The 15000-nt window shown below is 45.3% G+C and overlaps 2 protein-coding genes across 2 annotated transcripts in view; one reads left to right on the top strand and one right to left on the bottom strand.

The window, feature by feature from the left end:
* LOC126987713 (inactive hydroxysteroid dehydrogenase-like protein 1) overlaps positions 1–15000 on the top strand; it is a 123275-nt gene that overhangs the window by 57091 nt on the left and 51184 nt on the right. The gene's annotated exons all lie outside the window — the stretch shown is intronic.
* The window catches only part of LOC126987712 (diuretic hormone receptor-like), an 82619-nt gene that overhangs the window by 48510 nt on the left and 19109 nt on the right, over positions 1–15000 (bottom strand). The window lies entirely within an intron of this gene.

Here is a 15000-nt window from a genome sequence, read left to right as displayed (position 1 = left end):
GTGTGAAGGGAAGGGAAGGGAAGGGCATAGAGTGAGTCGCGGTGATGCATGCCAAGGGAGAGGTGGATAGCGTGTGTATAGGGACGTGCGGCCTTGTGTGTGGGTGTTAGGTGGCGGGGATGAGCTATATAGGGGGCGGTGTGGTGCGTCTGGCCGGCCGTGGTGTAGGTAGGTGTTACAGTACAGCCGGGGACTTGGCTTCGGAGAGCGTGGCGTGACTGGGAGATGAAGGCGAGTGTGTGGTACATTGAAGGTGCATGGTGAATGTTTATGTAGAGGCAACGCTTACATAAGTAGGGGTTGATACACTCCTGCTTCCTCGCTTTACTGTATATTTTGGTTCACCTCCAGGGGAATAATAACATAAAAACAACTACTCGCGGAAAATTCATGCATGCGTTATAACAAGGAATTCGTTTGCGATGTGTGGTGTGGCGAGGACCTTTACATAAGTTAGGGTTGATAAGTCCAGCATAATGACCAGTAACTCCTTTTTTTAGTACAGGAGGAAGCTCAAGGGTGAAATATAGACTGAATAAAAAGACCTTCTGGCGCTGTCCATGCAAATAGTTGATAGAGAAGCCGAAACAGAGAGAGAAAGTAGAGAAGTAAGAGTGAGGAGTGAGGATATATTAGCGGGAAAAGGTCATAGAGAAAGAACACAATAACTAGCGGTAGAAATATCAGATCTTCTTCGTTTATACGCCATTAGATAGTGTGATAAATGGATAGACAGAGATGTATAGAAAGAGGGAGAAGTAGGAATGAGAAACGAGGATACATTAGCAGAAAAACGTCGTAGAGAGAATACATAATAACTAGTGGAAGACATATTCGATTTTTATCATTGAAACGTCATTTGAGAGAGATAGAGAGGGTGATAGATATAAACTTAGAGACAGATAGAAAGAAGACAGAGAAACATGGTTGAGAAACGAGGATACATTAGCAGGAGAAAGTCGTAGAGAGAATACATAACTAGTGGAAGAAATATTCGCTTTTTATCATTGAAACGTCATTTGAGAGAGATAGAGAGGGTGTTAGATGGGTACTTAGAGACAGATAGAAAGAAGACAGAGAAACAGGATTGAGAAACGAGGATACATTAGCAGGAGAAAGTCGTAGAGAGAATACATAATAACTAGTGAAAGAAATATTCGCTTCCCTTCCTTCATATGTCGTTAGCTTTCGACCCACGAGTTCTGTCCTGAGCCTCCCCCCCACGACCTTGATGCTGTATTTTTAGCCGGTCTTTACACACTCGCACGGGGACAGGGTGCAGAGAGATAGCACACATGCAGGACGCAACGAAATTAGTAACCTCGAAGTGGGAACTCGTGAAAAATAAGGAAAACCAAATGGAAATGTGTTTGTCTGGAATTCGCGGCAGCCGGCATGATATTCGGTCCTCGCACGCTGATATAAACACTGAAATTAAATATACTGACAGGCTCTAATCAGCTGGCAAACTCTGGCGCAGCTTTTCCATGTCTGTATTTCCTCTTGCCTACGACTTAAGTGAATTCTAGGACAGTTTTCCTTTGCCTATTTCCTCCTGCCTATAACTTGAACGCTATATCTAAGAAAACATAAGAACATCTATCTACATCTATCTAACTCTATATATCATACCGTCTCTATCACATTGCCTTCCACCTCTCTATCTATCTTCACCCATCTATCACTCTCTATATATCTATCTTCATTGACTATCCATCCTTTTCTATTCCTCTATCACTCTCCGTCTATCTGTCTTCATTGCAATACGTGTGATGTCGGTTCCACTGGGTTGCTTGATCGAGAATTTCCAACCAAGCGAGCGGCGGTGACCTTGCCTGGGAGGCGTACCACATATAGCCAGTACTGGAGGTCTTGTTCTCCCGCCTTGCTTTATTGTCCCGCGGTATCCAGGACCCCCGCGGCGTTGAGGATGATATTGAGGATGATATTGTGTACGCGTGTGAGGGTGTGTGAGGGGTGGGTCTTGTGTGGGGTTTTGTATGGGGTTTTGTGTGCCGTGCGGGGATATAGCCAACGCACCGCTCAGAGTTCCCCGCCTCCGCCCGCCACCGCCCTCCCCAACACGGTATAGATGAGGTCGCACGATCCCTAGGGCGGTCGTGTGTGTGTGTGTGTGTGTGTGTGTGTGTGTGTGTGTGTGTGTGTGTGTGTGTGTGTGTGTGTGTGTTTCTTTCTCTTTCTGTCTATCTATCTATTTATCTATTTCTTTGCGTGTTTTCAGGTTTTATGATTCCTTTTATCGTTTTTGGTTGTCAGGAGTGATATAATGTGATTCTAGTACACACACACACACACACACACACACACACACACACAGACACACACGCACATTTACCCTCACTCTCACTCTCTCACACTTGCCCTCTCTTTCCCTTCCTCCCTCCCTTCCTCCCTCTCTCACTTCCTCTCCCTCCCTTTCTCCCTCCCTTCCTCTCCCTCCCTCCCCATTATCACCCAAGATCTCAGGACAGACAGTCAACACGAACACTTTCACGTCAGTCAATGGAAATAAAACATGGAGACGAAATTTTTGAGCGCCGGTTTTGCCGAGTTGCGAAGTCACCGCCACACACTCATTAACAAAGCATTACAGATACACCTGGTCGACGGTAATGACCCTAGAGAATATGATGTGGCCAGAAAGAGAGAAACTAGAAGAAGAGGCCGAGGGATGTCTACAAGGTTAAGAAAATACTGTAAGCCAAGATAGAGAGAATCGAACTGCACTGTGTATTCCAAGCGAGGTCAGAATAACTGTTTGATAGAGTTTACGTGTGTGTGTGTGTGTGTGTGTGTGTGTGTGTGTGAGAGAGAGAGAGAGAGAGAGAGAGAGAGAGAGAGAGAGAGAGAGAGAGAGAGAGAGAGAGAGAGAGAGAGAGAGAGAGAGAGAGAGAGAGAGAGAGAGATCCTAATCCTTGTACCACGTGAACTTACTTAATCATGCGACGCTATGAGAGACAAACGCCTAATGAGATTTCGCCGTGTTTTAATTGCTTGACGGAGTGCGGAGGGTTGCTCGGAGAAGAGTCGTGCATTTGTATTTTTTGACAGTAAAGAAAGCAGATGAAGGGAAAGACAAACCAAATCATGAAACTAACGTAAAACTAGCCATGATAATACTAACACAACCTTCCGTCTGTATAAAACTCATTGTGTGTGTATATTTTTATTTTATTTTTTATAGTATTGGAAGTAGCTCAAGAGAAAAAAACATATTATAAAATCTAAAAAGAGCCCGCTAAGCATTGGCTGTCCGGAGAGGTGTCTTGATACTCTCCCCTTGAAAGAGTTTAAGTCGTAGGCAGGAGGAAATACAGTCGGGATAAGGAAGGCTGTTCAAGAGTTTACTAGCGGAAGGGATGAAAGAATGGAGATGCTAGCTAACTTTTGCATAAGGGATTAGCCAGTTATCTTATTAAGCGATGATCAAGTTATACACCAATGTTGCCGTTACTACTGAAGATTAGCTAAACGTGTTAAGAAAAATCATTAAACTTCCACATAATTAAAAAAACAAACAGACTCCAAGATTAATTATTCGTCTTTGTATTCTAATTTATCAACTTCTAGCGGGACTGTCCTGCCTTCAAACTTAATATTTTTTCATCAAATTTAGCATTTTTTTATAAAGAAACACGAACGCAGGATTAATGATTTTCTTCAAATTCTAATTTATCAACCTTTTGAATAGCGGGACTGTCCTTCGTGGCGCGTGCCTAAGTATTGAAAAATCAGAAAAGTTACAGAAAAATGTTTTAAAATAAAGATTAACAACTGCTGCTAATCACTCCTCGCGTTATTGTCTTTCTGGCTCGCATTGTTGAAGCAAAACACAAAAGACCTTGTTGTTTTCGTGTTGAAATGTATAGATTGCGCTGAACTTTCCTCACTTCGGGACACAATGTAATCACTATATAGGCACCTGTGTGTGACTATCTGTGTCTGTATCTTTTTGTCTCTCTGTCTGTCTGTGTGTCCGTCTGTCTGCCGAGAAGGGGGCCAAGATGAAAGCTACTGAGGAGAATCCCAAGTGACTGCATTTACGAGAACATTTTGATAAGCTTTTCTTGATGCAGTGATATACAGAACAAAGCTAAATGTTGTCAATGATGGTGTGTCTAGTGATCCACCCAGCTGGCCTTGGAAAGCAAACAATGGGCGTTCGTTAGAGCCGCTGCCTTTGAGAACAGTTGTCGGTAGAAGTCATGACGCACGGAATTCTGGTCTTTGATAATATTTCTCAGGATTTACATGACCGGTGTTGTTGCTTGTCTCAGTAACTGCCTCGATTGATTGATTTACGGGGAACGCAATCTCTGTCTTTTTTCTTGTGTTTGTCTAACTCTATCTGTCCAATCTCTCTCTCTCCCTCTCTCTCTCTCTCTCTCTCTCTCTCTCTCTCTCTCTCTCTCTCTCTCTCTCTCTCTCTCTCTCTCTCTCTCTCTCTCTCTCTCTCTCTCTCTCTCTCTCTCTCTCTCTCTCTCTCTCTCTCTCTCTCTCTCTCTCTCTCTCTCTCTCTCTCTCTCTCTCTCTCTCTCTCTCTCTCTCTCTCTCTTTGTCTGTCTGTTTCTTAGGAGGAAAAGACGAGGGCTCCTGCACACCCCAGGCCTTCACGGAGAAACACTACACACACAGATCACCTTCAACAAGCCCCCAAAAAGAGTCGTGGGGGAGCGGTGGGCGGTCTTCTACCTCCCCGCGAAAAAGGATTGATTTGGGAAGTCCGCTGGATGGAAAGTTCCGAGGCGGGTTCTCTTTTTGATTCGCTTGGTCATGTGAGGCAAAAGTATATATGTTTCTTTGATGTCTTCTTCTCCTCTCGTCTCTGAGTTCCCGCCTCCTCTCAGATCCTTGTTTTTGACTCTGGTACAGCGTCTTTAGGCGGGTTAATGCATGAGTCTTTGAGGGTTTCGTTGCACTGAAGAGAAGTATAGTGATGCCTGAGTAGCTATGTCTTAACGTGTGTGAGGTGAAAGATATCCTAAGCCTTCTCTTCTTCTGGCCTGTCGTTCTGTTTTCTTTTGTTTGGAGCAGCGTCTAGCGGGCTCTCTTTGTTGTTGTTCTTCTTTATTACCCTTGAGCTCCCCCTTTGCTGTAAGAAAAGTATTGACACATGCTTGAAGGTACAGTCGATAAGATAGTTAGTGAATAGAACGCTGGAAGTCATTAGTGTCTTAACCCTTTGCCTGCGGATTTCCTACAGTCAGACATCACCAAGCTACAGGAATGGAACAAAAAGTGGCTGCTACAATTCAATGGAGAGAAATGTAAAGTCCAGCACCTTGGGAGGGGAAATCCAGCATACCAATACCACATGGGAAACACTCCACTATCCACCACAGAGGCAGAGAAAGACCTGGGACTGTATGTTACCAGGCTACCAGGGAAGGAGAAATTCGTGGCAATCGCAGCGGACGGGTTAAGTAAAGGCGATTGAAGACTTACATATAACTACAAACTCATCTATACTTTCTTATATAGGAGCAGTGTAATATTAGTTGGCTTTATTTTCTCTTTTTTTCGCCCTTCTTGAGCTGCTTTCTTTCCTTTGCTGTAAAAAACACAAATGAGGTCATGTATTTTTAGTTTCATTGACCCCAAGCCGCAAGTGACCTTTTTTACTGTAACAACGGACGTCCTGTACTCGCTCTTTAGTCGCGTGACCCTTCGAAGTGTGGGTGTTTGTTTGGTCTCTTTTGATGTCAAGGTCTTTTATATACTCTCATTCAAGGACGCGTTACATCAGTCCCGAGTGTTTTTTTTTTTTTTATATATACAAGGGAGGCAGCTCTAGGGCAAAAAACAAACAGTAACAAAAAAAGAATGAGAGGCCAGAAGAGAGGTCAAATCTGGATGGGGAGTGACTTGATAGTCTCCCCTTGAAAGAGTTGAAGTCGTATTCAGGAGGAAATACGAGAATGAGAGAATGAAGATGCTGGCTAACTCTTGCATAAGGGATTTGGACAGTATAGGGGTGAGGAAGAGTAGAGGTGTGTTGATAGTCACCCCTTTAAAGAGTTGAAGTCGTAGGCAGGAGGAAATACAGACCAAGGAAGGAAGGCTGTTCAAGAGTTTACCAGCGGAAGGGATGAGAGAATGAAGATGCTGGCTAACTCTTGCATAAGGGATTTGGACAGTATAGGGGTGAGGAAGAGTAGAGGTGTCTTGATAGTCTCCCCTTGAAAAGAGAGTTGAATTCGTAGGCAGGAGGAAATAACAACGTGCAGACTGTTAAGGAGTTTACCAGCGGAAGGGGAAAGAATGCAGATGCTGGCTAACTCTTGCATAAGGGATTAGCCAGTTACCAAATTTTCAGTAGCGTCGTGGAGGCCACCATGCATAGAGATCTTGGAAGGCTGTTCAAGAGTTTACCAGCGGAATGGTTCAGTGAAAGAATGAAGATGTGGGCTAACTCTTGCATAAGGGATGAAAGAATGAAAATGTTGGTGACTCTTGCATAAGGGATTAGCTAGTTACCCAATTTTCCGTAGCTTCGTGGAGGTCACCAAGCATTACAGACCTTGTCGATGGTGGTTGGCAGAACTGTTTAGTTATGCAAATCAGCGTGGCTTTGCTTGCGTCCGCGTTGGAAGGCTAAGCAGACGTTGTTTACTCCGCTGATCATCCTTCGGGGGATGTCCTTGGAAAAACGGAGCAACAAGGCGGGAACAGAATGTGGTGATTCAGATGCCACACCCGCCCGGCTCCTCCACCTAACGCATCTGAACCAACACCTGACCGAGTGACGAGCTGACGGACAAGGGCGACGTGGCGACATGCAGTGCGCAGCGGCGGAGTAAACAACGACTCACTTTCACCGCGAAACTCATCAGGTCCATATTACTGAACGTTCCCGCCTTGATCGGGCTCCTATTTCTCGTACAGCCATTTCCCAGAGCCACAGAGAGGATTAACCCGGTTTACATTGAAATAGAGGCCGTTGCAAAGGCTATATCCCCGACCTTCAACTGAACTGAACTGAATGGGTGCATGTTTTTTCCCGTTCAAGGTGCAGAGGTCGTGTAGAACTATCAGGAGGATCACAAAAAAGTTCTTGTAAATCCCAGCAACCAGTTCCCATTTCCCAAAGCTACAGAGAAGAATAACTTGTTTTCATGGGTGTTTTTCCCGTTCATGGTGAAAAAATCGTGTAAAACTATCACGAGGAACAGTCCATGTAAATCCCAGCAACTTCCCCGAGAGGCTTTTCAAACAGGCGAACTGAGGCGCGAGACGCTTGATTAAGAATACGGGCTTCACTTCACCCTTTTGTGGATGGATCGTTCGGGAGCGACGTTCACCCCTTGCAAGCAGGACTGAGGAGGCGCCGCGCTGCCGAGACTCTCCAGGAAGGGCAATAAAACCAGACGCTTAAACCTTCCCGGCCATGTTGACGCTTGAGGTGACCCGGATCTGGGAAATATCGGAGACTGCCGCGGGGTGGTGGCGGGGAGGGAGGGATGCTGGGGATGTCTGGCAGGGGTGTAGGGACGATGCTGAAGCTTGATGGGGGAGGGAAGGGACGAGTAGGAGGAGATATAAAGTGAAGGAAGGAGACTAGGGAAGAGCTGTGAGGGAGTTTATATAGCACGATAAGGCTGAGGTCAGTGATAGATGTAAATAAGGTCATGAACAGAGCTTACACGAGGTCGAGAAAGACTTTGAGCAAGATATAAAGGGAAAGAAAGAACAGAAAGTGACAAGAGTTGGAGTTTGGGAAGAAATCTGAAGGTAAAGAAGGATTCGGTGAGGAAGGAGGAAGGATAAGGACACACGAAGAATAGGAGATAGAGAAGCATGGAAAAGGAAGTCTGTAGGATGGAGTATAGAGATCAACGGCGGTGAAGAGAGGAGAGAGAGGAAGGGAAAGTAAAGAAGGATTTGTCGAGGAAGAAGGAAGAAGGAATCGGTAGGCGGTGGCTGAGTGGTTAGCGTGCGGGCCCTGCATTCACCGCGTGATGGACGACGCGGGTTCGAATCCGCCGCTACCACCTGGGATTTTTCAGTCACCGCCGAGTGGCTTAAGACTACCCACATGCTGTCCTGAAGACCACCCATCAACCCGGACTCTAAAGGGAACCGTCCAAGTGAATCAAGAACGAGCTCCGGGGGGCAGCATGAGCCAAGAGAAGATGGCGCCACTATAAAACACTTGCCTGCGCCATGACGGGCTGGGGCTGACTACCATCCAGCCCCCTCAAGAAAGCCTACCGGCGCTATAGGCTGGCACGTAAAAAAAAAAAAACGCGAAGATGCTGACGTGATGCTAGAATGACGAAGAGGATATAACGTGAAAAAAGGATGAAAAACTGAGCCCTCGAGAGTTAGGAGAGGGAAGGAGAGGAGCTGAACAAAAGTTGTGCCCGTGAGGAAGAAAAAAATATAGACGTAAGGAGCTTTCTGAGGCTAAAGGATGGAAGTGAAGGGAGAGGAAGAGGTGCATAGAGGCTCGTTGAAGGGGAGGATGTGGAAGGTGGGCATCTGGGTCTTGCTTGTAGCTGAAAACTTATAACTATTATGAGGTTTGCCGGGCCGAAAGGTGAAGTGAAGACAGGAAGAGGTGAATAGAGGTCTAGAGTGCTCGTTGAAGGGGAGGATGTGGAAGGTGGGCATCTGGGTCTTGCTTGTCGCTGAAAACTTATGAATATTATGAAGTTTGTAGAGCCAAAAGGTGAAGTGAAGACAGGAATAGGTGCATAGAGGTCTGGAGTGCTCGTTGAAGGGGAGGATGTGGAGAGTAAGCATCTGGAAAAGCGATAAAACCAAGACTAGGTGGTTTTCAAAGAACAAAAGATGAAATGTTAAGGCAGGAGAGGTGCACGGAGGTCAGGACTGCATGATAGGCAAGAGGGTGGGCAAGGTAAGGGTGTGAAGGTTATAGAAAGCTGGCGAAAACAGTAGAACGTGCAAGAATTTAGGATTACATGACAGGGAGGCGGTGGCTGAGTGGTTAACATGCGGGCGCGGCGTCTTGAAGGACCCGGGTAAGTCCCGCCCGCCGCTGCAAGCAGACAATGTTTAGCCATCGTCGAGTGGCTTAAAACTACCCACATTCTGTCCTGAAGACCACCTATTAACCCGGACTCCGGCGAAACTCTAGAGCGAAGCAAAAATTAGTTCCCGGGGGCAGCATGAGCTAAACAAGATGGCGCCACTATAAACACTTGTCTGCGCCACGAACGGGCTGGAGCCGAACGTAAAAGAAAAAAAAAGCAGGGCATAGGAGAGAGAGAGAGAGAGAGAGAGAGAGAGAGAGGCAGGGAGGTCGTGAAAGTGCCGAGGGAATGTATATTTGTGAAAAGTAGCATCGTCAACATTCTGCATGAGTCCTGTCCTGGCCACGTCCCTGCTGATTGTGTATACGGCCCCCGCTAAGGCACGTCCAGCGCTGCCTCGTGCATTTAACTGTCTGCATGTCCGTCTCTCTGTCACTCTGTCTGTCTATCTATCTATCTATCTATATCTCTCTGTCGTGTATTTCTTTCTTTCTTGTTTAAATTCATCTTTCTTTTTTTTCCTTTTTCTTCTCTTTGATTTCTTTCTTTACTCCTTTTCTTATCTTTAATTCTTTCTTTCATTATCTCTCTCTCTCTCTCTCTCTCTCTCTCTCTCTCTCTCTCTCTCTCTCTCTCTCTCTCTCTCTCTCTCTCTCTCTCTCTCTCTCTCTCTCTCTCTCTCTCTCTCTCTCTCTCTCTCTCTCTTTCCGTTCCACATCCTGTTTCTCTTCTTCCTCTTTCTTTTCCTCCATCTCCATATCCCTCCTCCTCCTCCTCCTCCTCCTCCTCCTCCTCCTCCTATTCTTTCGCGACCCTTTACAATTTTTCCTTTTTCTTCCTCTTCTTCTTGTCAGTCTCTGTGTCACCTCTGCTTCCCATGCAAATTCGTCTCCAGGGATTTTCGGCTCAACTTCCATCAATATTCGGTTCGGAAAATTTTACTTCGTCTTTTCTTCCTCTCTTTCTTTCTTTCTTTTCCTCTTTATCTGTCTGTCTCTCTTTATGTATATCTATCTATGTATCTATCTATCTGTCTATCTATCTATCAATTTAAGTCAATTAGAGAGCTTGGTTATGATTTATCTATGTATTAATTCACTTACGTATCTAGTTAAGTGGATAGTTAAGTATAGATAAAAGACAGACCGCAATTATAACCTTGAGTCAATTATTAGAGAACTAGGTAAAGATTTATGTATGTATTAATTCATTTATGTATCTAGTTCATTATCGTCTAGTTCAAGTAAGCTCTGAATAAGTAGGTAAAAGCTCATCTATGTATTAATTCATTTATGTATCTAGTTCATTATTGTCTAGGTCAGGTTAGCTCAAGATGGCGAGGTAAGAGTTCATCTATGTATTAATTCACTTATGTATCAAGTTCATTATAGGTTAGCTTAAGTTAATTCAAGAGAGCGAGGTCACAGTTTAGCTATCTATTAATTTTGTAACGCATTTAATTCATGGGTTTATTTTATATCTAGTTCATTATTGTCTAGCTCAAGATAGCAATGTAGCAGTTTATCTATGTATTAATTTCGTAACGTATCTGGAATCGTAACATATCCACAATGGTCACTCGGTCAGTCAATCAGTCAGCCAACCAGTCAGTCACTCACCCAGCCCGCCGGTCAGTCCGTATTCAGTTAAATAGTTCGTTCAGGTTTAGATAACGAAGTAAACCTCAGTTATCAGTTCCCTGGTGTTAATCTGTCGTGTTATCATTGTGTGCTTGTCGCGGCTTTTATGGGGGTCGTTTGGCTTGGTTTGTTAGCCAGTCGCCGCCTCAAGGTCACGGTTCCTCCCCACCCCTGAGCTAGTGTTGCCCCTCCCTACCTCCCTCCCTTCCCTTAGCCCCTTCCTCCCTTCCTCCCCTTACCATGCCGCTTCCTCGTTTCCTTCCCATACCTTGTCCCTCTCTCCCTCCCCCTTCCCCTTGGCTAAGATTGTTCCACTTCCTTTCTTCCCCTTGGATCCGAGCGTTCCTAGCTCCCCCCTCTTCCATCCCCTTGGCTCACGGCTCCTCCTCGCCTCCATATTCACCTCCGCACTCTGCCACCTCGTCTCGAATCACTCATTTTCCTTCCCTAGACTCATTCCTCGCCCTTCCCTCCCTGTTCATTTTCGCCACCCGCCCTCTCTCCTTCCTTCCTCACCTCTGCTGTCCCTCCTTTGCTGTCCCTCTCCACCCCCCTTTCATTCCTGTTCACCTCCCCCCTCCTCTCCCTTCCCTCCCCCTCCGCCGCCCCTCATCCATAATACATGCTGCCGCCTCGCCCCGACCCACGACTATCACACTTCATCTTCTTTGCCTTTAAGTGTTTGACGATTGATAGTATTTTTCCAGCTTTGTAGTGTGTGTTTAGAGGGAGGGAGGGAGAGGGAGAGGGAGGGGGAGAGAGAGAGAGAGAGAGATTGATCATCCACTATTAGTTTTCACCCATGTGTGTGTGTGTGTGTGTGTGTGTGTGTGTGTGTGTGTGTGTGTGTGTGTGTGTGTGTGTGTGTGTGTTCATCAATTTCTGGTTTTGTCTAGATCTTGTAGGATTTGTTACACTTCTTTTTTTTCTTCTCTTACGAAACAAACGCATTTATTGCATCCCTCTACGTGTGTGTGTGCATGTGTGTGTGTGTGTGTGTGTGTGTGTGTGTGTGTGTGTGTGTGTGTGTGTGTGTGTGTGTGTGTGTGTGTTATTCACCACGGCCTGATCACGTGTTGGCCTCGTATATGTGTGTGTGTGTGTGTGTGTGTGTGTGTCAAGGCCTGTTTGTTTGTCTGTTTTTATCTCATTTTTTTTTGTCCAGCTTTTGGTCCGTCTGTTCTGTTGTATTGCCCGTTAACCAAATAATAAATTAACCTTTTTTTCAGTCGCTCTCTATTTTGTTATCCTTTAAGCAAAAAATAAATTCACTTTTTTCTCAATCTGCAGACTTTTTTCAATCGATCCGGATCCGTTCATGTTACTGTTATTTTCATGTTTTCTTTATTTAGCGTTTGGTCCGTCTGTCCTGTTGTCCTTTAAACCACAAACACGTAGATTCACCCTTTTTGTAATTGGTCTGGCCCCACCGCACCCACCCACGGCTCAGGGCGGGTCTCGAGCGCTCCTCTTTACGCCAGTCGGGGTCACCGTCGCCTCCGTTCCTTTGCCTCACCTCACTGTTTGTCTGCCCAGCTTCCGCGATCCTCCAGAACACGTATTTTTGTTAGCCTCTCTATCATCTATTTAAGGAAAGAGGCGAGTAAAGGGTCTGAGGGAAGGGGGAGGGAATCGAGAGGGCATATGAGGAAGGGAAAGGGGAAAAAGAGAGCATATGTAGTGAGTGCCAATACGAGAGTCGGATTTAAAAAGACGGGTAACAATGAGAGAAGGGAGGCCGCTGAGACGAAGCTCGATGATGCAAATGAACCTGAGAGAGAGAGAGAGAGAGAGAGAGAGAGAGAGAGAGAGAGAGAGAGAGAGAGAGTGTCAACATGTTCCAGACAGAGACAGAAACGAAACTGCGACGCGTTCAATCCTTCTCTCTCTCTCTCTCTCTCTCTCTCTCTCTCTCTCTCTCTCTCTCTCTCTCTCTCTCTCTCTCTCTCTCTCTCTCTCTCTTTTGCATAACCCGATCTACCTTCCTCCCTCCTCCTCCTCCTCCTTTTACTTCTCCTCCTCCTCCTCCTCCTCCTCCTCCATGTCCTTTCTATCCTGTCCCACTGCCTTCCTTCCTTTCTTCCTTCCAATCTTTATCCTTCGTAAGCCAGTTGATCCTTTCCTTTTCCGCCTCTCTTCCTCCTTTCTATCACCTGTTTTGTGATTCCTTCGTCTTCCCCAAAACTTCTCTACTCCGCTTCCTTTCTTTCCTTCTTCCTTCGCGTCTTCCCTTCTCTCCGTTGTTACAATAATCTTCTCTCGTCCAAGGTGTCCCGGTAGCAGCGACGGACCAAATTTGTGGCTTTACCGTGTAGCAGCGAAGGGCCAAATTTGTGGCTTTACCGTGTAGCAGCGACGGGCCAAATTTGTGGCTTTACCGTGTAGCAGCGACGGGCCAAATTTGTGGCTTTAGCGTGTAGCAGCGACGGGCCAAATTTGTGGCTTTAGCGTGTAGCAGCGACGGGCCAAATTTGTGGCTTTAGCGTGTAGCAGCGACGGGCCAAATTTGTGGCTTTACCGTGTAGCAGCGACGGGCCAAATTTGTGGCTTTACCGTGTAGCAGCGACGGGCCAAATTTGTGGCTTTACCGTGTAGCAGCGACGGGCCAAATTTGTGGCTTTACCGTGTAGCGACAGGCCAAATTTGTGGCTTTACCGTGTAGCAGCGACAGGCCAAATTTGTGGCTTTACCGTGTAGCAGCGACAGGCCAAATTTGTAACTTTACCGTGTAGCGACGGGCCAAATTTGTGGCTTTACCGTGTAGCAGCGACGGGCCAAATTTGTGGCTTTACCGTGTAGCAGCGACTGGCCAAATTTGTGGCTTTACCGTGTAGCAGCGACGGGCCATATTTGTGCCACGATTTAAACCCCCCAAAATAGATGATATATAAACTGATCACAAATGCTTCGATTTATATTATAAAATGGTTTGTGTGGGTGATGATTTTTTCTCATTTTTCTAGCTTAGAGGGACCATTAAGAAACATGATCCCCGCTGCTACCGGGTTAAATACTACGCGATGATTATTGTAGGATAATGAGAGCGTGAGTTCCCCTTCCTTCATCCTTTACGTCTTCCATCCCCGCTGTCGTCACTATGATCTGCTCTTGTCCTTGTGGTCAGTGATGGGGACAAATACTCTAAAATATATCTAAATACTAAATACTGCCTCCAAAAGTACTTAAATACCAAATTCATTACTGGAAACTTGAATGTAATTAAATAACAAATACATTATTTGAACAATGTATTTGAATTCACGGTAAATACATCTTGAATTCATTTTATTCATTATTTCAGAGGCACGCCGTTTAATATTTTTTTTTATTCATTGTAAAAAAGAAAACACCCAATATTCTTCAAGGAATATTTTTGATAGTGCAAAAGTGAAAAAAAAATGTCCTTCACGTCCTTCAAGGTACACAAAAACAGGACACACAAATATTTAAAATGAAAGAAAGAAAAATCATTCCTCCCTGCGTGAGCTCAACCTCCTGACATTTTCATTCTCCTTGACTTTCTTCTAATTTGGTGTCATCAGAGTCAGACAGTCCATCAGACAGCCTCCCTCTCCTCGGCGAATGACTCACCCCGGCAAAAGAACACAGACATCACTGCCCATCCCTGCCTTTGGTCCTCAGTAACTACCTGATGAACAAAACATGAGTGTCTGGGCGCTTTCCTCTTTCTCCCTTCCTTTCTTCCTTCCTTATTCCTTTCCTCTACCCCCCTTTCCATTCTTTCCTTCTCTCTCTCTTTTTCGTTACTAATCTCTTCCTTGTACTTCTAAATATAACTATAGCCAACGCATACGGAGAAGAGGTAATTGGTTTATCTTCTCGTACCTTCGTGATATAAGCAGTGACGGTTCTGGGAAGGTGAGGAAAGGGCCGCATTTGACGAGCTGTATAGAGTGTTGGGGAAGGATCGTATTCTGTGAAGTGATGTTGGTGTGCGTGTGTGTGTGGGAGTAAGGTAGGTAGGTAGGTAGGTAGGTAGGGATGTAGGTAGGAAGACTGTCACCTTATGTTAGTATAGTCTTTTTGTGGTTTGTTTATCTTTTTCCTCCTCCTCCTCCTTCTCCTTCTTCTTTTCTTTCCTCTTTCTTCTTGTTCTTATTGTTTTTGCTTGTTCTTGTTCTATTTCTTCTTCTAGCTCTTCTTTCTTTTCTTCTTCTTTTTCTTCTTCTTCTTCTTCTTCTTCTTCTTCTTCTTCTTCTTCTTCTTCTTCTTCTTCAAGTAATCAAGAGTTATGGGACGTGATATTACAGCCATTCCCTTCACTCCCCGCTGTCCCATCCGCTGTACTCAGATTTACTAGGTCCCTTTAACTAGCTAACTCT

Source organism: Eriocheir sinensis, chromosome 66, assembly GCF_024679095.1.
Source record: "Eriocheir sinensis breed Jianghai 21 chromosome 66, ASM2467909v1, whole genome shotgun sequence".
In the NCBI taxonomy this organism is placed as follows: Eukaryota; Metazoa; Arthropoda; class Malacostraca; order Decapoda; family Varunidae; genus Eriocheir; species Eriocheir sinensis.
This window is presented reverse-complemented; position numbering and strand designations above follow the sequence as displayed.